General features: G+C 43.3%; 1 protein-coding gene and 1 non-coding gene across 2 annotated transcripts in view; one reads left to right on the top strand and one right to left on the bottom strand.

Annotated features, from left to right (window-relative positions):
* Pitpnc1 (phosphatidylinositol transfer protein cytoplasmic 1) overlaps positions 1-26,048 on the top strand; it is a 249,957-nt gene that overhangs the window by 14,685 nt on the left and 209,224 nt on the right. The window lies entirely within an intron of this gene.
* Trnaa-ugc (transfer RNA alanine (anticodon UGC)) lies at positions 14,744-14,816 on the bottom strand. Its single transcript has one exon. It is a non-coding gene; the product is annotated as a tRNA-Ala (tRNA).

The raw sequence follows: 26,048 nt of genomic DNA, 5'->3' as shown, positions 1-26,048 counted from the left end.
TGTGTTGCAAAGAATCAGACTCCTTCATAGGTGGTCGATTTGTGTTTTTAAGCATTGGCTCTATTTCATTTTAAACTCATACATCTTGAAACAAACTGAAAAACCTAAATTAAGGAATTTAAGTAGTTTTTTTTTTTTCCTGAACTCTGCCTTCTTCAAAGAAGGAAAATGACAAGATGGGCCGGTATGTGTTTTGAATGGCATTAATGAATCAATGAGTAACCTACTCCTTTGCAGCAATAGCCGAAGTGCTTGACAATTTTAATTCAGGAGAACTACTGTGTTGTGATTGAACAGAGCAAATGCATTTTGTTCAGAATATTTACTAAAGCAGGTGAAAGTACTGATGCATTTTAGAAGCATTTCAGATGAGCAGCGTTGGCATAGACAAGTGTCTACTAAAGTAGAAGACAGAATATTTGATGAAAGATAATGCTTTATTCCTGAACAAGGTAGAAGTAGACATTAATTGGACTCTTTCTCTGAGAAAGAAAGTGCAGTTAAAATGTTAGCTTATTTTCTTAGAATTTTATAAATGTTTAACCTAGGAGGAAAAAAGAGTTTAAGTCAGTCTGATGGCTTATTAATAAATTAACTTTGTTACATTTCGTTCTTGTCAATTCTCCTAGCGATGTCTACAAATAGAGCTTTCAATTCACTAAACTCACTTGCTAATGGCCTAGATTTCATTAGATTTTTTTTTTTCTTTTGAGACAGTCTTGCTGTTTCCCTGGCTGGTCTTGAACTCCTGGGCTCAAGCAATCCCCCTGCCTCAGCCTCCTGAGTAGCTGGGGCTACAGCTTGGACATCTTGAAAACAAAGGTCATCAGTAAAGAATTTTGTGCTTGAGGCCGGGCGCCAACAGCAGCTTGGGAGGCTGAGACAGGAGGATCACAAGTTCAAGGGCAGCCTCAGCAAAACAAAGCACTAAGCAACTCAGTGAGACCCTGTCTCTAAATAAAATACAAAATAGGGCTGGGGATATGGCTCAGTGGTCGAGAGCCCCTGAGTTCAATCCCTGGTACCAAAAAAAAAAAAAAAAAAAAAAAGAATTTTATGCTTGAACCCATTAGTATATCTTCTGAAATCTGTAAATTCACCACAGTTAGTTCTCTGGGAACATAACCCTCCATATCAGGAACATTTCGCCGAGTTTGTCCTGATCTGATGCTGATGAAGAGCCTCATGTGACCTTGACATCATACATGCGTCACCATTCTGGATGATTCTATTCTTCATAGAAACTCTGTGGTGGCCCAGAGTGGTTTTCAGTCCTTAAAAAATGCTGTGAAAATAGATGGTTCTTTCGTTTAATGAGACAGGTTTAAAGATATGAAAGGGGTTATTTAATCCTCCCACTCCCAAGGGCAAAGAGTGTGGTAACTAGAATTGCATTTGGTCTTCCGGGTACACGTTGTACCTGGCAAGCTGGAGACTCAAACCCTGGCCTATTGAAGGCTGTGACCAGTTCTGATTTTTTGATAGGATGCTTTTGCCCCTTAGAAAGAGGCACCGTGTCCAAATGAAAAATTTTTAGATTCAAGATTGAATTGTGCACCTCTTCTGGATCGTGCCTGACAGAAACTTGGCCATGGCTGAGGGTAATTATGGTTTTGGGGTGGGATGACTATGGCGCTGCAGATAGGGATGCATTTAGGCACTCTTTCTTGCCAAGATCTGGCTGAAAAGGAGCTGGGGGGGGGTTGTTTTCTTTAAAAATAATAATTAGGCTATTAGTTGTCCAAATGGAATAATCCCCTCAAGCCTTTTCAAGGAAAGCACTTCCGAAGGGTCAAGTGTGTTTAAAATTAGCCATTATTTACCAAGGTGATCGGCCCTTCGCCTACATTCTTCGAGGTGTTGTTTCTCTCTTTTTTTCAAATATTGGCTCTATTTGTCAGGAACCATCTTGTTTTTTAAGGAGGGGGTTCAGGACTGGTTCTGAGATCAAAAGCAGCCACATCACCAGGCTGCCAGCAGCTTCCTTGTGGACTCATGCTAAGGACTTCCTTAGGCTTGGCCTGAAGGTGGAACGGCCCCAAGGGCCTTCCAGGCCCCTTTTTATGTTGGAGACAAGTTAAGAAAAAAGAAAGAAGATGTATGGGGCATGTGGGAGCCAGGGTTAATGGATTGTGGTTTGGGGGCTGGAGCCCAGGCCTGTGCTGAAGGCTTCAGGGCTCAGCATCTGTCACTGTGGGCACCTCTCAGAGTCCCAGGCTGGGGAGACCTGCCCATCCTGACACAGACTGGATGGCTTTCCCTATCACCCCTAGACACACATGTGGGTGTGTCTGTCTGCAAGCAGGACAGGTCAGCTTCCTTTCTGCTTTCCTTGGATCTTTTTGGATTGCAAATTGGCCACACCTCAAAATGTTGACACTGTAAATTCTGGCAATGCCCCTCCCTTCCCACGGGAAATATCATCCCTGAAAAGAGAGAGCAGTGCTTTTGTGTGTGATATTCCTTCCACCTTTCTCTATTCTTTTACTTAATTAATCACCTTTGAGTTTTGTCTGCCTGAGCCAAAGTAACTATAAATGGCCCTACGTTGGGGTTTGGAGCCAGTCTCACCAAATTGCCCAGGTTGGTCTCAAATTTGTATTGCTCCTGCCTCTGTCTCCTGAGTAGCTGGGATTACAGGAGTGTGCCAATGTCTGGGGGCTGGTTTGGAGGCTCTGTTTTCCAGGTGGCCCTTGGGAAGACCAGAGGTATCCCTAGGATCTGAGTTTGCTCGGTGGCAGTGTTGTGGCATAGTAAAACGTGCCTAGGGCTGGTGCGTCTGCAGCCTGTGGGACTGTACGTTGCTGATTTAACCTTGTGCTCCAGGCCTGATGTTTCTGTTGCTATGGCAGTGCGCCTGTTGCTTGGTGTCAAGATGGCCATTGAAAATAGATAGGCCAAAATAACGGCTGAACAGGTGTCCGTGCCCCGTGAACTTGTTTGTAAAACTATTTTCTCAAGAAGACCAGTGCAAAGAAATCACACAACTGTGCCCTTCGCTGCATTTTTATAGTTTAGTGTGGGTTTTCTTTTCTTCTTTTTTTTTTTCGTTTCCTTTAACACATTCCTCCCCCTTTCCGTTTTATTTATAGACTTTTTCCTCTTTCGAGTAGTGCTATGCCAATTTTCTGTAGTAACACCAGAAGATTTCAGCTCGTTTCATTTAGCAGCGGATCTCCTTTCCTTACTTTGCGTAATTGGAGCCCTCCTCCTAAAAATAGCCCTTCTTTTCCTAAGGTGATTCTCATTATAGCTGATGTATTCTTTATTTAAAACAGAAGACCTCTTCTTCACGTGCCCCTTTTAATTGATGTGTATTTGTTCCCTACATAAATTTACACTAGATGAAATACACACATACCATATATGTAACAGCTGGACATGGGGGTGCACACCTGAATCTCAGTGACTTGGGAGGCTGAAGCAGAAGGACAATAAGTTACAGAGGCCAGCCTCAGCAACTTAGTGAGGCCCTAAGCAATGTGGTGAGACCCTGTCTCTAAATAAATGAATAAATAAATAAACAAAAAGGGCTGGGGATCTGGCTCAGTGGTTAAGCACCCCAGTGTTCAATGCCTGGTATCAAAAAATGAAATAAAATAAAAAGTTAAAAGGGATGGGGATGTGGCTCAGTGGTTAAGGGCCCCTGGGCTCACTCCCCTCCACACAAACAGCCTTAAGAGGAACCTGAGCGTTAAGCCAATTCAACTTCCTACCCACTGTAAGACTTGTTTCTTTTGATCTGGGTGATCATCTTGTCTTTTGGCTTAAATGGGGGACATGGCGGGTGCTGGCTCTTGTGTGGTAGAACCTCTTCTTTGAAATCGTCCACTTTGACTTGTTAGCAGATACTTTCCTCTGTTCACTTGATGTCTCCTTCCCTAGAACTCTCGTGGTCCTTTGCCACTCTTTGCTGCTAACACAAACACACGTCCTTTCCACATCCTGGCTCTTTAAATATTTAAGCAAGTCTATAATGTGGTCCTCAGTCCTCTCTGGCACTGGCTTCATATCCACAATTCCTTTAGTGATTCTATTTATTTAATGGCTTGGCTTTGAGTCTCCCTCACCATTCTGTGGCCCGTCTTTGTTATTGCCCTTTAAACAATGTTGATCACAATGTTCTTTTTTTTTTTTTGGGTACCAGGGATTGAACTCAGGGGCACTCGACCACTGAGCCACATCCTCAGCCCTATTTTGTATTTTATTTGGAGACAGGGTCTCACTGAGTTGCTTAGCGCCTCACCACTGCTGAGGCTGGCTTTGGTCTCAGCCTCCTGAGTGGCTGGGATCACAGGCGTGGTCCACAGGGGCACCCGACTGAACACAATGCTCTTGAGCACGGGTCAGCCAACTTTTTGTGTAAAGGGCTAGAAATATCTTAGACTTGCAGGCTATAAAGTCTCTGTCTCAAACACTCAGCTCTGGGTTTGTGACACAGCAGGCACAGACAATACAGAAATAAAAGAGCACGGATGCGTCTGACATTTTAGTTACTGACACTGAAATTTTCGCGTGCCACACACTATTATTCTTTGATTTTTTTTTTCCAATCATTTAAAAATGCAAAACCCATTTGTGGCTCAAGGGCCATACAGAAACAGGTGGTGCAGGGGGTTTGGCCTTTGGCCATGGTTTGCTGATCCCTGCTCCAGAGTGGGTGCTGTTCACCTCGGCAGCGTGTGCATGTTGGTACTTCAGTGTGAGCACTGCCATTGTCAGAAGCTGCTTCAAATTGCTGACTGCTCTTGACAGGGCAGGAGCTACACTTGGTCTTCTCCTGGTGAAGCTCAGTGTCTCCGCCCTGTGTGTATGAGAGCTACCAGAACCAAGCACATTTCCAGCAGCCATAGCACAGGTCTTTGATATCTAGAGATGCTGAGTGGCATCCATTGGTTTCAATTGTGACCCGTTTTATTTTTTAACTTTATTTATTGCTTTTGTATTACTGGGAATTAAACCCGGGACACTCTACCACTGAGCGGCATCCCCAGCCCCTTTGTTTTTCTTCTGTATTTTTTTATTAGTGCATTGTGATTGTACCAATGGTGGCGTTTGTTGTTGGTATCTATATAAGCACACAAAGTAAGAATGTAATTTGGCCAGTATCCTCAGGCCTTTTTATTCTTTGAGACAGGTTCCTGATAAGTTGCTTAGGGCCTCGGTGAATTGCTAAGGCTGGCCTTGAACTTTCAATCCTTCTGCCTCAGCCTCCTGAGTGGCTGGGAGTACAGGCGTGTCCCCTCATGTCCAATTTACTGACTGGTTTGATGCTTGCTTCTGTTACCTGTTGCATTAGCTGCTCCTCTTAGCTCGGTGGCAGATGAGGTGCGTATGCCACTGACTATTCAGAAACATCTAAATCACAAGATGAAGTTCATTACTGTTTACCTTTGTTGCAGAACCCAGGAGGCATTTGGGTGTAGAAAATGAAACCCTCAATTATATTAATAAGCTTAAGAATGGATTATTCCCTACTTCCTCATTAGTTTTAATTTTAAAAATGAGGTTCTTATTAGATATTTTGTGGAACAGTTTAACTCAGATTATAATTTAGCATGCAGAGGAGAGAACTTTAGAAAGAGAAGAAGCCAATTTATTTTTAAGTGTATAAACATTTAATTAAAGTGATATGTTTCTCTTTGTGGACATTGACTTAGCAAGGCTTTGCTTTCAGGGGAAGGAAAACACAGAGGGCCCATGTCTGAGGAACATTCCAGGGTGCCAGATCCAGTGTTAATCATCTCTCTTCTCCCTGGCAGTCAGCCTTCAAGGTGGATTCTGCTGTCTTCATTTTACAGAGGCCGAAATGGATGTGCAGGGCTTTGCCCAGAGTCACCCAGATAGTCAGTGGAAGAGCTGGGTTCAAACCCAGGGCTCTTTGGTTACAAATCCATTTCCTTTCTCCCAAACCACCGTTGTTTTCCACAGTCAAAGGGACGTTGACATTAATTCATTATCAAGTTAAAGGAGCTGGTTGGGGATGTAGTTTCGCCATGGAGGGCTTGGCTAGTATGCATGGGACTCTGGGTTTGATTCCCAGCACTACCAAAAAGTTAATGGGATCCATACACTAAATATCCTAAAATAGATATGTGTTCCTGAAGTATTTGCTGGGATGATAGGTTTCTGGGTCATGCATCTGAGAAAATTATGTAAGTTAAGAATAGTGACCTCCAAGGGATGGGACCATTCTAGTCAAAACTTGCGTACCTGCCATGTTTGTGTAAAAACAGGTACAATTTTAGATTACCTTTAAGCTGTTTTAAGTCTTGAGCGGAAACTTTGGTTGTTTATAGAAAGCACGTAAGTCTATCCAAACTTTATCTTGCAAAAAGGCGGTTCAAGATGTCACGTTATGAATATTCAGAAACTCAGATGTCCTAGAGCCTAGATGGGAATGTGTGATAACTTCAGGGTGGCACTGAAATCAGAGCTTTCCAAATACATGACCTCAAGCGAGAAAGGAAGCCTCTTCAACAGGTCTGTGCACTTCATTAAGCACCCTGTCACCCCACCTGCATCCGAGTCCTCACAGTAGATGGATCAAAGGGAAATGAAACAGATTTGCAACTGAAGCTCAAGGGAAAATGTAGTTAATAATTGTTTAATTGTAAGAAATGGATCCAATGAACAAATTGGCTGGTTCTGGGAATGGCAAAACCCTTGCTGAGATTGTTCTTCGGGGAAGCTGGTTTATGGCTTCCTGGAGCAGGGGGGTAGCCACTTGTCATTTAGATTTTGGGGTCCTAGAAGGGTGTTGATTGATCATTCCTCTTATGTGGGGTGGGCAGTGCTGGGGGTTGAACCTGGGGCCCTGTGCAGGCCAGGCAAGCGCTCCACCACTGTCCTGTCCCTCGTTGCCTCTTTTTGAATTTCCCACAGTGGCTTTTACAGAGCATTGCCCTTCGTGGTTCAGGCTGACTAACAGCTTATGGTCATTCATATTCAGGCTTAATTTTGTTTGATTCTGGCTTGAAGAACAGGAAAAATGTATTGCTCTTTTTAAAAATTTGGTTTCTTAAAATTGCATAGTAAATAAACAGGAAGCAATGCCTCCATCAACCCATTGCCCAGCTGAATAAGTAGAAAGACAAAAGTTCATTTAACATTCTGTGTCCTTCCCTGATTCCAAACCCTTTATACATGTGGATCACAGGAAATGCAGTCTTCAATAGATTGCTGATTTTTATTTTTTAACTTTTTCTATTTTTTTTTCCATTGAGACTAGGGGTGTAGTTCAGTGATAGATCCCTTGTCTAGCAGGTGCAAGGGCCTGGATTCAATTCCTAGTATGCAAATCATCGTCGTCATCCTCCTCCTCCTCCTCCTCCTCCTCCTCACTGAGGTATAATCCCCATGCCACAAAAGTGCAAACTTCAGTTTGATCTGTAAGTACAAAGAGTTTTTTTTTTTTTTTTGTATATTCCCAGGGTTATGCAGCCATCCCCATTATATTAAATTATAGAACATTTTCATCACCTTTAAAAGAAATGCTGTACCCACTGGTAGTCACTCCCCACTCCCTCCTTTCCCCAACCCTGTCAACTGCTAATCTACTTTCTATCTCTATGGATTAGCCTGTGTTGGACATTTCATATAAGGAGATCATGTAATATGAGACCTTTCCTATTAGACTTCTTGGCTCAGCATAATGTCTTCCAGCTCCATGTTGGAGCATGAAGCACTGCCTCATTCCTTTTCATGGTTGCACAATATTTCATCATACCCATGTATAATATTTTGTTTATCTATTTATCATTTGATGGATCTTTGGGTGGTTTCCACTTTTTGGATAGTGTGAATAGTGGTGCTATAACATTCATTTAAGAGCTTTTATTTAAACTTGTTTTTGATTCTTTTGGATGCATACCAAGAGGTAAAATTGTTGGGTCAGTAAAAATTCAAGGTCTAACTTGTTGAGGGGGTGCCAGACTCTTCCTCGCTGACTGCACTGTTTTACTTTCCCACAAATAGTGTTGGAGGGTTCCTGTTTGCCAACACTTGTTACTTTCTTTTTAATCCTTGCCATCCTAGAGGAAGTGAAGTGGTTTTGACCTATAGTTCCCTAAGGGCTCATAATGTTGGGCACATTTTCCATGTCCTCTCCTCCATTTGTGTATTTTCTTTGAAGAAATTTCTACTCAAATCCCTTGTCTAGTTGCCTGTGTTTTATTGTTGAGCTGTGCGAGTTCTTGATGTCTTCTGGATGCGAGGCCCTCGGCAGACATGCCATTTTCAAATGTTCTCTCCCATTCTGTGTGTTGTCTTTTCATTTTCTTCTTAGTGGTCTTTGAAGCACAAGTTTTAAATTTTGATGAAGTACATTGTATCTATTTTGGCTATGCTTGCTTCCTTGTACTTTGGGTTTGACATCTAAGAAACCCTCGGTAGTTCAAGGTCACAAAGATTTATACCTATGTTTTCTTCTAAGAGTTTTTTAGCTTTAGCTGTTGCATGTTGGTCTTTGACCTCTTGTGAGTTAATTTTTGTGGGCAGCATAGGGTTGTGGCCAGATCCACTCTTCTGCAGGTGGATGTCCGTTTGTCCAAGTACCACCTGCAAGGCCAGCACTTACCACTGAGCTACAGCTCAGGCCTCCAAGCACCATTTGCCCCCAAGTGAAAAGCTTGCTTTTTTCACTCACATTTTGATCTAAGGTTGATGCATAGAACCACAAATCATTCCTTTTTTATTATTATGTTTCATCCTTTATATGAAAGTACCATAATGTATTTATCGGTTCTTTGTTCCATGTACACTGGGTTGTTCCCAAGGGTTGCTATCATGAACCCTGTTGCTGTGAGCCTACTGAACGTCTTTTACTACTCGGGTGTGAGATGCTCTCTAGAGTTTGCTGAAGAGTGTAGAGTACACACACGCTTTCTGAAGCGATTGCAATATTTATGCCGCTATCGGCAATGTGATAAATTACATTTGGGAAAACTTAAGTTTTAAGCATTCTGTTTGTTTTGTGTCTCTGAAAAAAGTCATTACTAAGAAGAAAGAAGTGGTATTTGCAAATAATTTGCCTGTTAGGCTTGTGATAGCTTATTAGTAAGAATTATGTTAAACAAGCAAAAGGCCAATAGCTAAAGAACCTAGTATCTCATTAATGTCTCTTTAAATTTTAAAATATTAAAGCGTGTGAGCCTGGCTTGGTAGTGCATGCCTGTTCTCCCAACAGTTTGGGAGGCTGAGGTAGAAGGATCTCAAGTTTGAGGCTAGCTAGCCTCAGCAACTTGGTAAGGCCTGAAACAACTTAGCAAGACCCTGTCTCAATCAGCCAATCAATCAATTAATCAATCAGTCAAAAAGTCTGGGGATGTAGCTCAGTGGTAAAGCATCCCTGGATTTAATTCCCAGTACAATAAATAAATAATAAAACAAAATATTAGTGTATGCCTTAAATAGATCTTTGACAGGTTGAGATCATGGAGGTTTTTGCAAACACAGGAGTCTCCCCTTATTCACAGTTTTGCTTTCAGAGGTTTCAGTTAACTACAATCAACTGCAGTCTGAAAATAATAAATAGAAAGTTCCAGAAATGCACAGTTCATGAGTTTTAAACTGCAGACTGTTCTGAGTGGTGTGATAATGTCTCATGCTGTCCCATTCCCTCCCTCTTGGGATGAGAATCATCTCCTTTGCTTGGTGTGTCCATGCTGTATATGCTACCTGCCCGTTAGTTACTTAGTGATGTTCTCACCTCCCCCAACCACACTTTATTTCATTTCTCTCCAGCTTTTTTGCATTCATGTACTCTCTGGGGGTCACTCCTATTAGATTAGAAATTTCCTAATAATAAGATCCATGCTGTCACATTTTCCAAATCCCTGGGGTCAGCACAGCCTCTTTTACAATATGACTCTAAGTCCCCTTGTGTGACATTTAAAGTCCTCCGGTTGCCTGGCATGCATGAGGTCCTGGGTTCAATTTCCAGTACTGCAAAAAAATTAAAAAATTAAATGAAGTCCTTCTAGGCCGACTTTGCCTAGCATTATACTCTGCTTTTCGTTGTATCTTGTGCTTTGGCCAAATCAAACTAATTACAGTTCCCCAAATGTACTATGTAGTTAACTTTTAATATCTCTTCATTTTATTGCCTTAGCTCTCTCAAAAATCAGAGCTAATGAAATGTTGGCTATTACAATTACACGGACATGGTTATATAATGGCTCCGCGACGCCCTTAATAAATGAGATCTACAGTGTTACATCTGTTGAACCCAGAAACTCATTCGAACTTTATTCTGTCTGATGCTTTATAAAGTTTTTCAAAGATCATGTTGTACTCTTCTTTCTTCCTGATGATTTGCAGAGAACTTTGTTAAAGAGGGATAAAGTCCCAACTTAGATGCCTCAAATATGCAATGGTCTTGTCTTTTGGGATGCAAACGTTATTATTCAGGCAAGCATGATTTCTTAAAGCCAAATTTGAATAAGCTTTGTATTTATTATATGCCTGAAAGTATATTGCCATTCTTTATTCTTTAGTGCTCATATGTTGAAAAATAATTGCAGACTCGAAGTGAGTCCCTCTTGATGGCATTAGTGGCTTTATAAGAAGAAGAAGAGGAATCTGAACTGGTATTCTTGCTTTGTCCCACATGTGATGCCCTCCGCCATATCATGATGCAGCTCGAAGGCACTCTGCAGATGCCAACACCATGCTCTTGGATTTCCCAGCCTCTAGAATCATCAGCCAAATCAACTTTCATTCTTTATAAAGTTCCCAGCCTCAGGTACTTTGTTACAGCAACAGAAAACAGCAGCATTTATTCCGTTGTTTTATTTACAATGAACTTTGCAGAAGGTCACCTCTATGAGATTGGATGCCGATCCTGTAATGTTTAGCTAAGTATACATAAACTTAAGAAAAACAAGGTGGTCATGAGGGGCTGGGGCCTGTGCCTTGTGTTTCCCCCGAGGCTCCTCTGTCTGCACATCCTATTGTCCTGGTTCCCAGGATGCAGATGCACTTGGCTTAGTCCCATCGTGTCTGAGAAGTTTAATTTTTGCTGCACCGTCGTCCTCTTCTCAGCTCAAAACCTACATCACCGTTCAAGAACAACTTCCATCAGTGATCTATGTCCTTAAAAGGTAATTGTCACGGCCTCCAGTGCACTCCTGGTTCTGGAGCCCAGTGTGATGTCAGGAAGGAAAGCAGAGACGGAGCTGATTTGATCTACACATCTTGTTTGCCAGCCTTGAGTCTCCTAAAGTTCATTGTCCTACAAACCCAAGTGTTTAAAGATCCAAATTCTAAATCTCTCTCCTCCCTCTCTCTCTCACTCTCTCTTGCTAGGGATCAAACCTTGGGCCTTTGCACAAGTACTATACCATTGAGTGGGGTCTGACTAAGTGCCCAGCCTGGTCCTGCACGTTTCTCCTCCTGCCTAAGCCTCCCAGGTAGCTGAGATTACAGGTGTGTGCCACTGCCTGGCTCCAGCACGCTTTGTACTGAAGGCAGAATTTCTCACTTGTTCAGTTGGTCTGTTTACGACAGCATTGCTCTGTCTGTCATGGGAAAAGACATTTAATTTAAGCAGCATATTCTAACTTTGCTTACTAAGTAGTGACCTAAAAATTACACTGCAGGAAAATGGAATTTCATGCAAAAAGTTCCTATCACAAGAGAATTGCTTTATTTAAATTTTTTTTTTTTTTTAAATTTGGGCAGGTAGGCAGATTTTCTACATGTTTCTGGAATCTTGCTGGAGGGAAGAAAGCAAAAAAGGAAGAAATCAGCAACTGGGGAAGGTGTCAACATAGGACTCTTTCCTAACACAGCCATGAGGAAAATGAGTGCCCTTACCAGAGAGAATAGGTGCTGGGGTCGCCTTGGGTTGTGTCCAGAGATGTTCCAATCCTGTGAGAAATTTGTGCTGCCCAGGGTTAGTATTTCAATTTAGGTAATTAGCTATTTTATGCAAGCTTACCAGGTAACGGACGGAGGACAGCAGCCTCTTGGTCCAGGTTAACATTTGGTCATTCAGTGATACTCAGACTGTGGCTCCCATTGTAAGAAAGCACACTTAGGGGGAGAAAGAGAAAGGCAGAAAAGATGGAGGTAGGAGGTTGGAAAGGACAGGAGAAAGGTGCACAGGGTGGAAGAGTGGAAGCTCTAGATGGTTCATCGGTTCCGTCTCACTAGCACAGAATCTAGACGTCTCCTGTTTCTGGGGTGGAGCACCAACATGGTGCATCTTGTACAAAGACAGATTTATAGCCAGCAGCTATCATCTCGAGTGGCTGTGCCTGACGCCTGGCTCCCTCTCGGTCTTGGCTTCAGTGCTGTGCTTCAGATCCAGTCAATCTTTGGTACAGTTTCTAGTTCTGACCTTCGTTGTGGTGGTCAGGAAATTTCTGAGAAAGGAAAGACCCTCTTTTCCCCGAATGAGAGGGTACATCGACTCATTAAAACAAACAGAACCACCCACATCTGGCTATCCGTGAGGCATGGAGTTATCGGAGACAAATCACGTCCTCATTTTGCTTGAGCTCTCTGGGCCTGACCTGAGTCTGTCTTTGATCCCCTAGAGGTAGCAGAAATAGCAATGCATTTCAGATCAGAGCTAAAAAAAGGCATTCCATGGAAGGGAATATATTTTATTGATCAATGATTAGGAAGTCTTTTTATGACCTGCTTTGTATTAGATATGATTTGAAAACCTTCTGTGGAACATTCTCAGGAATTACTAAGTCACACATCAGGCCAGAAGTGAAAAAGTCTCAACATGTGACTAAATTCTTGGGGGTGCATAGAAATTAGTCACTTTGATTTTTCTATTGTGTTTTTTATTTCCTTACTTTTAATGTTTTCTCCTCCTAGAAGCACTTAGTGTCTTGGCACTCAGAGTTATTTTCCAGTATTTCCTCTGGTCCAATCAATAACTCTCTACTTATATAGTCACTATGTGGTGGAAGGAAAATCAGAAATGCCTAATGTGGGTGCCTAATTGATTAAGAAGACACTAAGAATTGCACCAGCCATGAATAATGCATTATCCATGATGTTAACTAGAATATACTAGGCTCCAGTCCCTTTTGGAGCTCTGGAGAGTCCTTCTGGGTACGGAGAAGAAGGTAACACTTCAGGAGACCTCTGCGCACCCCTCTAGCCTTTCTCCCTTCCAGGTAGGCTAGGTAAAGGCTTCCTTCCTCCTGGTGCTGGTGAGAACTTGGTAGGAATGGAAGGCTCTGTTTGTCTTCCACCTGTTTGGATCCCTCCACTCAGACAGCTTTCTCTCCATGCCAAAGACTTGGGAACAGAGAACAGGAACTTTTGGAACCCACCTTTGTTGTTCCAAATCTCTTTTTGCCATGTGGTGCTGGGAAAAGTCAGGTTGCTATTCCAGATGGGCACCTCCATTCAGATCATGGCTGCTCAGTTGCTCTTCAACAGAGTCAGGAAAGTTACCTTCATTTTTCCATGCCTTAGTGTCTTTGCCTCCTTGAACTGTGGCAAAGATGCAGCGTCCATTCATCTAGTAATTATTTATCGACTTCTGGGAAGACAGTGTTGAATGAGCCAGCAGATCCTTCCCTGCCTGGCGCTCACAGTCTAACAGGGCCAAGGCAATTAGAGACCTTCTAGAAATAATATTGAGAAGCTAATTCCACATGTCGGTGATACATGAGGCCAACAGGAAATGACCTCAAGTTGAAGCAAAGACTCAGTGTGACACATGAAGCCAAGAACCTGTGAAGGCGTAGAATCCAGGCAAGGTGAGCCAGTGGAACTCTCAGGAAGCATGACTCAGTTGTGACTGTCACTGAGAAGGCACAAACCACATTCACTGAAGAAAGGTGTGCCAGCACAGGCTGCCAAAGAAAAAACGGAGACATAGAGAAGAAAACAAAGCAGCACATCCGGGGCCTGTCCCAGGGAGAGGAGAGGCCTGGTCACCTGCTGGTCACCTGCGCAGAGAGCCTGGGAAGAAGCGGGGGGTGGGGCCGAAGCAGGGATTTAGAAACTGAGTTGAATTCCAGTTTTGCCATTTATTGGGTATTAACCTCGGACAAGTCACTCCACTCTCTCAGCTTTAGCTTGCTCAAACTATCTACTCTGAGCTGCCTGTAATCCTGGCCACTCAGGCCTCTGAGGCAGGAGAATCTGGAGCTCAAGGCCAGCCTCAGCAACTTAGCTAGATCCTATCTCAAGACAAAAAAAAAAAAAAAAAAGAAAAAGAAAAAGAAAAAAGGTTGCAGATGTGTGACTGATGAGTCACAACCCCAGCCCTATTGCTTTATTTAGAGACAGGGTCTCACTGAATTGCTGAGTGCCTCACTTTTGCCGAGGCTGGCTTTGAACTTGCGATCCTCGTGCCTCAGCCTCCTGAGCTGCTGGGATCACAGGCGTGTGCCACCACGCCTGGCCTAGCTTTACTTTTTTCTAATATCAGAAGGAATCGGGTGAGGAAGAGCTGTGTTTTAATCATATTATTGCCAAGCTGCTCAGTGTTTTGCCGAGTTGCACGAAGTCCATTGATCTTTGCGGAGGAACGTGTGCTGCAGAGCCGAGTCAGCCTGTCTGTGTTATTAACTTGCTCAGAGCTTTCTGTGGCCGATTGATTTTAAAAGCCCCCAACAAAACAGAGGATTTTATTTAATAGAAATATTGTCAGGATGGCATTGAGATTGGGGTTTGATTTTTTCAAATCTTTCAATCTAAATTGAATGAAGTCTTTTCTCTGATTTTTCTTTCTTTCTTTTTTTAAGTCTTTATTTTTATTTGTTTATTTTTATGTCGTGCTGGGGATTGAACCCAGGGCCTCATGCATGCAAGGCAAGTGCTCTACCACTGAGCTACAATCCCAGCCCTCTGATTGTTTTTTTTTATGTCTATAAGAATCACATGTTGGAGAAATAGGGCTGTCCCCTGAAACATGAGGATAGAACTCAGGGATATTTACCACTCAGCTACATCTCCAGCCCCCCTCTCTTTTAAAATTTTTTTTAGTTGTAGTTGGACACAATATCTTTATTTATTTATTTATTTTTCTGTGGTGCTAAGGATTGAACCCAGGGCCTCGCAAATGCTAAGTGAGCGCTGTACTGCTCAGCCCCAGCCCCAGCCCCTCCCTAGCCCCTTTTTATTTTCAATTTTGAGACAGCATCTCACTAAGCTGCTGTGCTGGCTGCAGACCACCTTGCCTCACCTCCAGAGTAGCTGGGGTTACAAGCGTGCATCACCACGCCTGGCTTTCCCACATACTTTAAATCATTGGCAGGTGATTTATAATACCTAATGCAATGTAAATGCTATGAAGTAGTTTTTATACTGTATCATTTAGGGATAATGACAAGGAAAAAATGTTCAGGACAGACATTTTTTAACAAGAATATTTTCCATCCATGATTGGTTAAATCTGCGGATGCAAACTTGCAGATATGAGGGCCCATGGTGGTGGATCCTGGCCCCTGGGGAGGTGATATTTGCTTCAAGAGTCTTGTGACTTCACCCTGCAGGTAGAGCTTTCTTTTCCAAAGATAAGGACTTGCGTTTCACAACATCTGTTACTATTATTTATAACCTACAAGGTCTGTTGGCATTTGAGTGAGGGTGGGTGGCCAGGTGAGTCTGTGGGTTTCTGTTCAAGAGGAACACACAGAGAAAAGTGCTTAAGAAGACTGTTTCTGTGGCTCTTTGCAAAGTGAATTCCAGATTTCTGCCCTCCAGTCAGGAAAATGTGGCCCATGGCTCATGCTCAGGCACTCGGAGCTCCTTCTGCAGCCCCTTCATCCTCCATTTGATTCAGTGCAGAAACATCTGGATCCATTTCATAGATGAGGTTCTGAGTGGATTCCTTGCAGCCATTAAAGTTAGGCTTCTCTAAAATTGGTTTAACGCCAATCCTAAACCTGTTGGCATTCCTGTTACATTTTACAATTCTTCATGTGCCCCTTGAAAAGTAAACTTTCTAGAGAAAAGAGAATCACTGGTCCATGGTACAGGTACAAGGGGCCCTCAGAAATGGTCACAGCTTATTTGAGGTGTGCCACTGGTTCAGAGGGCCCATTGCCTACCCCCTACCCCCAAATCCTTGCTGGAGGCTGCTGGTAGCAAACTTTTCCTACCCTTCCCTTCTCCTCTCTCCTTCTCTTCCTTCTTTACTTCTGCAGTACTAGGGATGGGCCCCAGGGCCTTGAGCATGCAAACATTTTCTCAAAGTGTCAGGGAGTAAATGCATTTGACTTTGCCAGTCATACTGCAATCACTTGGCCCTGCTGAATGCCAATGAAGAGTTGTTTAAAAGTGACTTCAGAGAATATGATAGAGGATTGAATGTGACCACATTAATGAAAAAACTTAATAGGCCACCAGCCTACAGTCCCTGGTTTGCTGACCCCTGCATAGACCATCATTAACTTCTTAGATCTTCTTGAGTATGAAAACCATCATTTGGAATAAGAAATTCATTTGACTATAAATGATATATATTTCAGAAAAAAACAAGATTCCATATTTACATATTATAACATTTTCCTAAAACTTATTTTATTTGTTGATAAATGTCGCACATTTAATTCCTGAAAAATGAGTTCCTCTTAAAGGCTCAGTAAAGGTATCCATGTTTGAGATAAAAACAAATTTATTGATTGATGACTGAATTTCTGTTCATCTTGAAGTTTCTTTTTACATGCAGTGAGTTCCCAGCACCAGGTGTGCACACCCATCTCCTTTGTAGCAAGTGGAAGCTATGAGGTCCCTATGAGTCCTTAATGGCTCGGGAGTGTCCTCTACTAATCGTGATTGAGGTTCCGTGATTCACCTGCGAGGAGTCGGGTTGCCCGGGATGAGCCCAGGCTACTCTCAGGGCTCTGGGCATTGCCAGGCTCTGGCTACTTTATTCCTTCGATTCATTGGGCACTTTCTCACTACTAAATCCTCCTCTTCACGAGAGTGGGATCTGGATTTGTCTCTTTTCAAAGTCATCTTTCATTACACACGAATATTGGCTGCACCTCGAACTTGGCTGTGAACTGATTATTCTCACCAGGGCCTGTTAACGCAAATTCCATCACTCCCACGGCTAAAAATAAATCATATTTAACACTTAGAAGCAAAATTCCAGGCAAATGTATAATCTGATTTGATTGAGTCTTTGTTGAAAATGTTAATGGTGAAATCAAATGCTTACCTTGAAGATGAAAGATTGATTCCTTCCTTTCTCTGACAAGGTGGATGGATAGAAACCAATTCTACCCATCAATGGCTGTAATCAGAGAGGTCGGTAGATGCGTATGCATCAGAAATGCCATTAGTTCATCTTGGCATGCGCATTTCCTCCCATTTGTGGCACACTGTCATTGAGGATCAGTCTAATATTTAAACTGTGACGCTCCTTTAAGGATTTAGGAATATTTAGTACTTGCAGCCAGTGTCTGTGTGGTATGAAAACATACTGCGCCTAGGATTTACAGATATTAATCTTAGTTATCTGTGAGAGATGGGATTATAGATGATTTTGAATTTTCTTCCTGGCTGGAGGTGTAGCTTACTGGTGGAGCACTTGCCTAGCATGCACCCTAGAAGTCCTGAGGTTGGTCCCCAGCACTGGAAATAAATAAATAAGTTTAATAATGAATATACATTACTTTAAGAAAACAGCCGGCAGCAGTGGCACATGCCTGTAATCCCAGCAGCTCGGGAGGCTGAGACAGGAGGATCTAGAGTTCAAAGCCAGCCTCATCAACTGTGGGGCACTAAGCAACTCAGTGAGACCCTGTCTCTAAGTAAAATACAAAATAGGGCTGGGGATGTGCCTCAGTGGTTGAGTGTCCCTGAGTTCAATCCCCGGTACCCACCCAACCCCAAAATATAAAAGATTTAAACTTTTTAAAAATATATATTTTTAGTTATAGATAGACACAACAACTTAATTTTGTTCTTTTTTTTTTTTTTTAACGTGGGGCTGAGGATTGAACCCAGTGCCTCACACATTCGAGGCAAGTGCTTTACCACTGAGCCACAAACCCAGCCCTCAAAGTTTTTTGACTGTAACCAAAGTAAATATATTTTAAATTTCTGACCCAGAACACACGTGCATTTGTGTATTTATAAAATTAAGACAAGAGTTTCGTGAAATATCAGTTAACCTTTTTGTACTTGTCCTAGATGTTTCTTCTTTTTAAATCCTGTTTTATTAAAGAGAAAGAAAGGCAGGAAGGACAGAATTCATGTATTAATCAACTGAAATGACTTCATGAACTGCTGCTGGGAGAGTTGCAAAAGACTACCATGCTGGGGCTTGAACCCAGGGCCTCGAGTCGAGCACGCTAGGCAAACGCTCTACCACTGAGCCACATCTCTAGGCCTTTTTATTTTATTTTGAGACAAGGTCTCACTAAGTAGCCAAGACTGGACTTGAACTTGCCATCCTCCTGCCCCTGCCTCCTGAGTAGCAGGAATTACAGGTGTGTGCCCGCATGCCTGGACAAAAATGACTCATTTTAGTGTAATGGTTGCCAGTCTAATATTTTATGGGTCAATTAAAAAAAAAACCCTTTGGGGATTGATAAAAGTCCATCCACTTTTTATATTGTAAAGTAAGGATATTTTAAACCTTCCTAAGTAATCATTTCTAGCATCATTATTCTTATATTCATTTGTTGTGTTATCAATTTGTTGAATCTATGAATTTTGTGAATCAGGGGTATTTTCACATAAACATATCCCTGGTCTTGCCTCAAGCTTTAATTCCTCCCATCTTTTAATGTCCTTTGGCCTCTGTGCAGCCCCAGCCCTGTTCAAGACAGGGACCCGGCTTGTCTGGCAGTTTGGCTCTAGGGTACAGTTAAACTGAAAATATTCCTTGATAGTACAATGAGTTTGCACCATGAGCTTGCTGTTTCTAAGTTGTGGTTTTGGCTAGAGTTATTAATAAAGACTTGGACACTGAGCAGAATACTAAGAATAAGAAAAGGATATGCTTAAAATAGATCTCTTGTGCTTCTATTTGGTGTCATGGTAATCTGTAAAACTGGGTGGGGAACCTAGCCAGGCACTGTACCACTGAGCCATACCTCCAGCCCCCAGTCTTCTGTCACCTTGAATGCTAACATAGATTTCTCCCCGACCACAACTTAGAATCATAAACGTGAAGAAATGCCTGATTCACACGTCTCCACACATTGGATATCTCCAAGGAAGATTTGTCATTCTGCAAGATGAATCACTCTGAAAAACTTTCCTTCCTTTGTCTTGAGCCATGACTTTCTTGACAGACAGCTGTAAGTGTATTTCTGCAGCACTTTAAAGTCTCTTTAGCTCCTGCGGACTCCATCAGCTTCTGCTCTCTCTGACCACACCCACCTCACCTCCTATGTACCAGGTGGATTCTCCCCCCAAAGAACACAGTCCTCTGCAGCTCTTGGGAAACTGAGCTGGGTGTTCCTGAAGAGGACAGATCTCTAAGATGTTTTCTATAATAATAGCTAACATTTTTGTGGGCTTGCCATGTTCTAGAAACTTTGTTACAAGCTTGCAGAACATGATTTCATTTAATTCTTAAAAAAACAAAAACCCACAAGAACAAAACAACCTTCCCTATTTTGGCTTCTTCAGAGATCTTTGTAAGTGTCAGGGTCTCTTTTGTATGGATTTCAGGTTGTACTGAAAGCTGTTTTACTCATTCAGCCTATCTCTATTTATTGAGTGATTATTATGTGCCAGATAGTTGTCTAGACACAGACACATAGCAGTGGCTCTAAAAATCTCCATGCCCTCATGGTGCTTATATTCTGGAGGGTGTTGGGGAATCCTGACATGGCCTATGAATGTAGAAAACCAATAATGTTGGAGTTAAGGCGGGAAGAAGGACCTGAGAGTAGAGTTGGGCGAGTGATGGGCAAGGTCTTTGAAGCACCCACATTCAAGCTGAGTCCTGACTGAACGGCAGCAGCTGCACTTGTAGACATTTAGCCAAAAAAGCCATTTGCTCCTGCTCTAAATGGTTTTTCCTTTTCTTTTTCTTTTTTTTTTTAAAGTAGTTTCCCTGTCTCCTCCTTGCCGTCAGCCTCAGATAGGGACTTGGCTGAGCCAGATCAAGGGAAGCGGGAGCCGGAAGGAGGTGGAGCTACAAATGGGGAGTAGAGATAGCAGAGGCCTTAGCCGCAGGCTGTGGGAGTAAGCATAGACCAGGCACAAGCCCATACCTGCTTACGGGCAGGTGCATATGGGCCTCCCTGGGCGATGGGAGCACCCCGCCTTTTGCAGAGGGTACAGCCAAGAGTTGCTGGTACTGGCACAAGCAGAGGTCCAGGCTGGATGGGAAGGTGATCAGTCAGCTGATAACTCTGCAGAGAGGCTCTGCATCTATGCCCATAGAGCATTTCCAGAGACCACTCTGCCGTCCCTGAGTGACGCCTTCCTCTTTGGATCTGGTAAAGCCTGACCATTTGCAGGTGCCTCTTCTGCCTGGGAACCCCGCTGCCAAGGGAAGCGTCTTTCCCCCCTGCAGGCAGTTTCCCAGAGGCCTGTTCCAGGCAATCTTTATTGAGCCCCCTAGTCCACGCTGGAGTCGGTAGGGAGGCTGGCCAAGGGTTAGAAGCCCTGAGCTCAGGCTCTAGAGTCAGACTGCCTTGGTTTGACCCTGGCTCCCTTTGGGCAAGTTGGGCACCCTCAGTAACTCATGTGTAAAATGTAATTTATAATAGTACCTAACCTAGGATTCTTGTGAAGAGAAAAGCCACCCAGCAGTCTCCGGGGCGAAGTGTTGCTGGTTTGATATGTTAATGTCCCTCACTGAACTGCCCAGTTCTCCAGGCAGTCTGCAGCTTTGTAGTCCCCGGGCTACAAAATTCACTCAACAAACATTTACTTCCAGGCCCTGGCATGCAGGGGTGGCAGCCACTAAGAACACAGACAAATCCTTGCCCTTTTGGGGCTGCCGTTCTGCCAGTGGAGACAGACTATAAGCTGGTGAACACAGATATAAATAATTCAACTTCAGATAGCGGTAAGGGTTAACACGATCACTGACCTCAGATGTGTGCATAGGTGTGGAAGGTGCTCTGAGGAGGCTTTGGCAAGGATTTCACGTTTGATTAATGATTAGACTCAAGTGACAATCTGGGGGACAGTGCACCAGAGAGGAATCAGCCAATGCTGGAGTGACCTTGGTGTGGTCAGTAAGGTAAAGCTGAGGGAGCCAGGAGGAGAGCAGAAGGCAGGAGGCAAGGGAGGGGACCCACTGGGCAGGCTGTGCAGACAGAGTCTTGGGACTGGCGGGGAGTTTGGAATCTGTCCCTCTTGCGGATGGAGCTGCAGAGAGTTATCAGCGCAGGAGGGAGGGACGCTGATGTGGGAGTGTTTGCTGTGTGGTGAGCTTTGCAAGGTTTGAAAGCAGGGGTAAGAGACCAGGAAACCAGGGAGGGCCTGGGAGCCCTGGAATTGTGGGGATACATCCTGATGGCCTTTGCTGGGATGACCTTCTGTCACAGGTTGATTAGTGTCCCCACAATTCATGTCCACCTAGAGCCAATTTGGAAATAAGGTCTTTGTAGATGTAATAAGCACCTCAAGATGAGATCATCCTGGATTCAGGGTGGGGCCTACTCCTAGTGATTGGTGTCCTCAGGAGGAGAAGGCACAGAGACATGGAGAGAAGGCCACGTGAGGACACAGCGGAGGCTGGAGTGATGCAGCTGCAAGCCAAGAAGCGTCTGGGACCACCAGAAGCTGGAAGTGGCAAGGAAGTCCCCTTCCCTAGAACCTCTGGAGGGAGTTGGACCCTGCTGACACCTTGCTTTTATACTTAGGCCTACCCCAGAACTAGGGGAATACATTTTTGTTGCTTGGTAACCAGCTTGTGGCACTTGGTTACTTTGCCTCCAGGAAACTAATATAATGACTGACAGGTCACTGATCTCTTAGGAAGATTTGCATTGGGGTGGGAGACACAAGAGATGGTCTGATCAGGACCCATGGCCACTCTGTAGACCTCCTTTTAGCCCTGAAAGCCGATCATACCAAGAACTCAAAGAAGCGCTAGGAGTCCAGGGGAGGCCCCTAATGAATGAATGAATGGGCCTGAGAGGGGCTGAACCTGGCCTCTGGGTCACTCTTACAGAGCCTCAGCCATGGTAATTGTGACTGGCCACGTGCTGAGTGTGGGCAGGGTCACCACCCCTCTGCTGTGTGCCTTCTAAGCTCCTCTGGACTAAGAAACCAGATTAAGATTTCTTTGTTAAAATTTCTGTAAAGAGGATGGGTTTCCTGAGCAAGGGGCTTGACACCTAGAAGGTGTGGGTTTTAGAATGCGGACTTTGTGCCATTGATTTTTTTTTTTTTTTTCTGGGCACAGAAATGATGTTTCCTTCCTCCTTTCAGATGTTTCTCCAGCCAGTTAGAAGAATGGGAGATGCAGTCCAGAATCAAAACCGCCGGCCCCAGCAGCCGAGAGCAGGCCTGTGGGCAGCTTCACTGCTCCTGTTCTCTTGTGTTCACAGTTGAAAGTGCCGAAAAGGGAGAGGAAACATGAGGCCACCGAGGTTTAATTTTATCGTAATGCTGCCAGAGGTCCACCCGCTGTGTTCCTATAAATTTCTCCTGGCCTGTCCTTGCAGAGAGTACAGGGACAGTGATTGGGCACTTTTTTCCAATTAGATAATGAAATGCACTCCCCACAAAACTCAGGTCCAAATGGCAGGGCTCCACAGGGCATGGGTCTTTCCCAGGAAACCCGTGACACAAGCACCTGGTTAGGTTTGGACACACAGTAGATGCTGAATGTTTCCGTAATTGAAATCAGGATGAAAAGGCAATACACGAGGTCCACAACCTAGCATGTCCTTTTACTTATGATTTTTCTACTTTACAGTGGTGTGGGACTTTGAATTTTGATATTTTCCTGGGTCAGCAATATGAAGTCAGATATTGTCTCAAGATGCTGGGCAGCTGCAGGCAGCATCCAATCAGCCATGGATGAAGAGAACATTCCACTTATGATGTTTTTTGACTTTGATGGGGCTATCAGGATGTAACCCATTGTCAATCCAGGAGAATCTCTACTTTATTTGACTGTACAGTCAAGAAGCATCTGATTTTCCTAGGAAATTGATCAGGCATGCATTACCTGGATGGCATCTGTTTCTTTTTTTCTTTTTCTTTTTTCACATCATTTTGTTGCTAGGAACTTTGCAGTGTTCCCATATTATGCTGCTCTTTCTTCCTAAAAAGAGTCTCTGCTTATATCCAGAGTCTCCAATTATATCCAAATGTTCTTTGCTTTCTAATGTTACCAAAACCCTGCTCCACATACTGTCTTCTCTTTCTCCCCACCCCACCTCCACTCTCACCCTTTTTAGTCACTGTGTAGGGGAAAGAATATTCTACTGGGAGCCAAACAGAAGGGAGTCTGAATTTTAGATCTGCTGCATAATAAAGGAGTAATCTGGGAAGCAGCTTAACCACTTTGAAGTGCCTTGGAAAGGTTATCCATAGGTAGACGGTAAGCCCTTAGACCAATGTCCAAGTACTCAAGGGTGTGGATTTCGTTGCTCTCTTTCTGTGTGTTTTTGATTCCTGGTCTAATCCTGATTTATTCCAAAATTAGGATTCTCTCTCTGGGTATCATTCCTTCATAAGTACTCAGATTTATGTTTTTCTACTTGCTTGAGCTATATGAGCATTTATCCTTAAGTGATCCACTGATCCCCTCTATCTAATGACCGGCTTAATATCATACCAAAGTATTTCAAACCTTGCACTTCACCCGTGCAACCACTTGACTCTTCTAACCCATTGTTTGTTTCTTTCTTTATTTGCTGGGCTGGGGATCAAACTGAGGGTCTTGTGCATGCTAGGCAAGTACTATGCCACTGAGCTACATCCCCAGCCCAAATCATCATTTCTTGAGCAAGCCCTTTTTGATCTGATATTTTAACTTAGTTATTGCTTCTAAGTTTAAATATATTTTTTGAACCAACACATAAAAGGTATCAATTTCTGTGTCATTAATTGATCACCTGCCTAATGTTGATTTTTTTTAATCAAGCACTTTATATAGTTAATAAAGGAAGTATAGAAATCAAAGCAGCTGTGTTTGCTGTTGGCCTGGCCAATATGGCACCACATTCACAGGAACAAAAGTTTAGAAATAATAGGATGACTTTGTCCCTCCAGCTACCGGTGAGAACCTATAGTCTCAGTTCCTAATATTTATTTACCTTTTTGTCCGTTGGTAGGGCAGAGACAATTCTGTGAAGCACATGTTTGAAGGTTTGATAATTATGGAAGCTAATTTCTCAGAGAAATAAATACATTCTCCAGCTTGGGCACGGGTATAACATTACTCTCAGACATTTCATTCATTCATCTATTGACTAGTGAAACATCATATATATTTATGATATATGACATGGAGTTTTTTGTTTTTTTTATACACACACACTGTGGGATGGTTTTTAAAAATTTAATTAACTAATTGTTCTTTGTGGTGCTGGTGTTCAAAATCAGGGCCTCATGAAAGCACCCAACCACTGACCATATCTCTAGCCCACCTAGGGAATTTGTAAATGAAGCTGATTATCATATCCATTGAACATAATATTTTCTTAAACATGCTTGGGTGCATTCAAGGATTGCAGGGAATTTTTACACCCTGTTTTCTGATTTGGCATCTTTTGCCACACTTCTTGCTTGTAAGTAACCCAACCAGTGATGAATAAAGAAAGATGATAAAGGAGGGGGGGGGGAAAGAAGAAAAAACTAAATAGCACAAAAAAGAAGCAAATGAACAAATTAGCAACACAAAAGAGTCTTTCCTGTAGGCAATAATTTGGGAGGCTGAGATAGGAGGACTGTGAGTTCAAAGCCAGCCTCAGCAAAAGTGAGGTGCTAAGTAACTCAATGAGACCCTGTCTCTAAATTAAAAAAAAAAAAAATAGGGCTGGTGATGTGGCTCAGAGGTCAAGTGCCCCCTGAGTTCAATTCCCAGTTCCCAAAAAACTAAAAAAACACTTATGAGGCAAGAAGGAGGAGGAAAAACGTCTACTGAGATGAGACCCATCTCAGCCTGAAAGAGCATGAGGCTAGTAAGATGTGCCTCTGTATGAAAAATTTAAGAGGGCTCCAAAATAATTCCACAGTATTTTAAAATATCAGATTAATGCAAAATCCTGCTGCTGAACAAAGTATCAAGATGTTAAGACAGGATCTGACCCTGCACTGGCAACTCAAGGTATTTGCTTCTCTCTTATCTCCAAAGGAAAAAGATTGCTAATTCCTCTAAGCCTGGATTTGCTTTGGGTTTGAGTTCCAACTCCATTGTAACCTTCTCTGTGACCTCAGGCGGACATCTTTACCTCTCTGAACTTCCTTTTGTGAAATGGAGAAAATGCTTTTTGCTTTCAGGGCTTTGGGGTGGTTTGAAAATTATACCTTGTAAGGCACTGGGTGGGTAGTGACATCCAATAAACAGCAGGTTTAAATAATTCATGATCATTCACAGTGAGTTAAGACCCTTAGGAGATATAAAGGGGCCCAGCTAAGCACATCCTGCATGTGTCAGGGTTCACAGGGCTTGGTGGCACTTCCTAGGTTGTTTCAGAGTTCAGCTTGAACACTCACACATCCGCTCAGCGCTCTGTAACCCATTTCCTGTTTAGTCATCGCCCCTTGCCTGGCCGGGCTCTAGGCAGGCAGCAAGGTGCCCCAATCATCTGAGTTTCTCTAAGGCGTTCCCCACACTGATGCCCCATGTGGATGGCATCTCACCTCGTCGCCACTGGCACTGCCTGCGCCTCCCATGCTGTGTGGAGGTGGGTTTCTGCTCCTATCATGAAAGCCCGAAGCTAACACAAGCAGCGTGGACATCACAGGAGGGGACCTGTGGACCCAGCTAGGACTGGATGCAGAAAGCCGGAAAGCAGCTCATTTGTTCCCTGGAGCTGTCTGGGGCAGATGGCAGCAACAGTTTGGTCTTGTTCTAATCGGATCATAGCTGTGGAGACCAGAAAGCGGAGCCCTCCCTTCAGTTCTTCTCCCTAGTCCTTTGAATGTGGGATGAGATGGGGAAAATGATGAAAGATGGTTGCTAA

The sequence above is a fragment of the Urocitellus parryii genome, chromosome 7, assembly GCF_045843805.1.
Source record: "Urocitellus parryii isolate mUroPar1 chromosome 7, mUroPar1.hap1, whole genome shotgun sequence".
Taxonomy (NCBI): Eukaryota; Metazoa; Chordata; class Mammalia; order Rodentia; family Sciuridae; genus Urocitellus; species Urocitellus parryii.
This window is presented reverse-complemented; position numbering and strand designations above follow the sequence as displayed.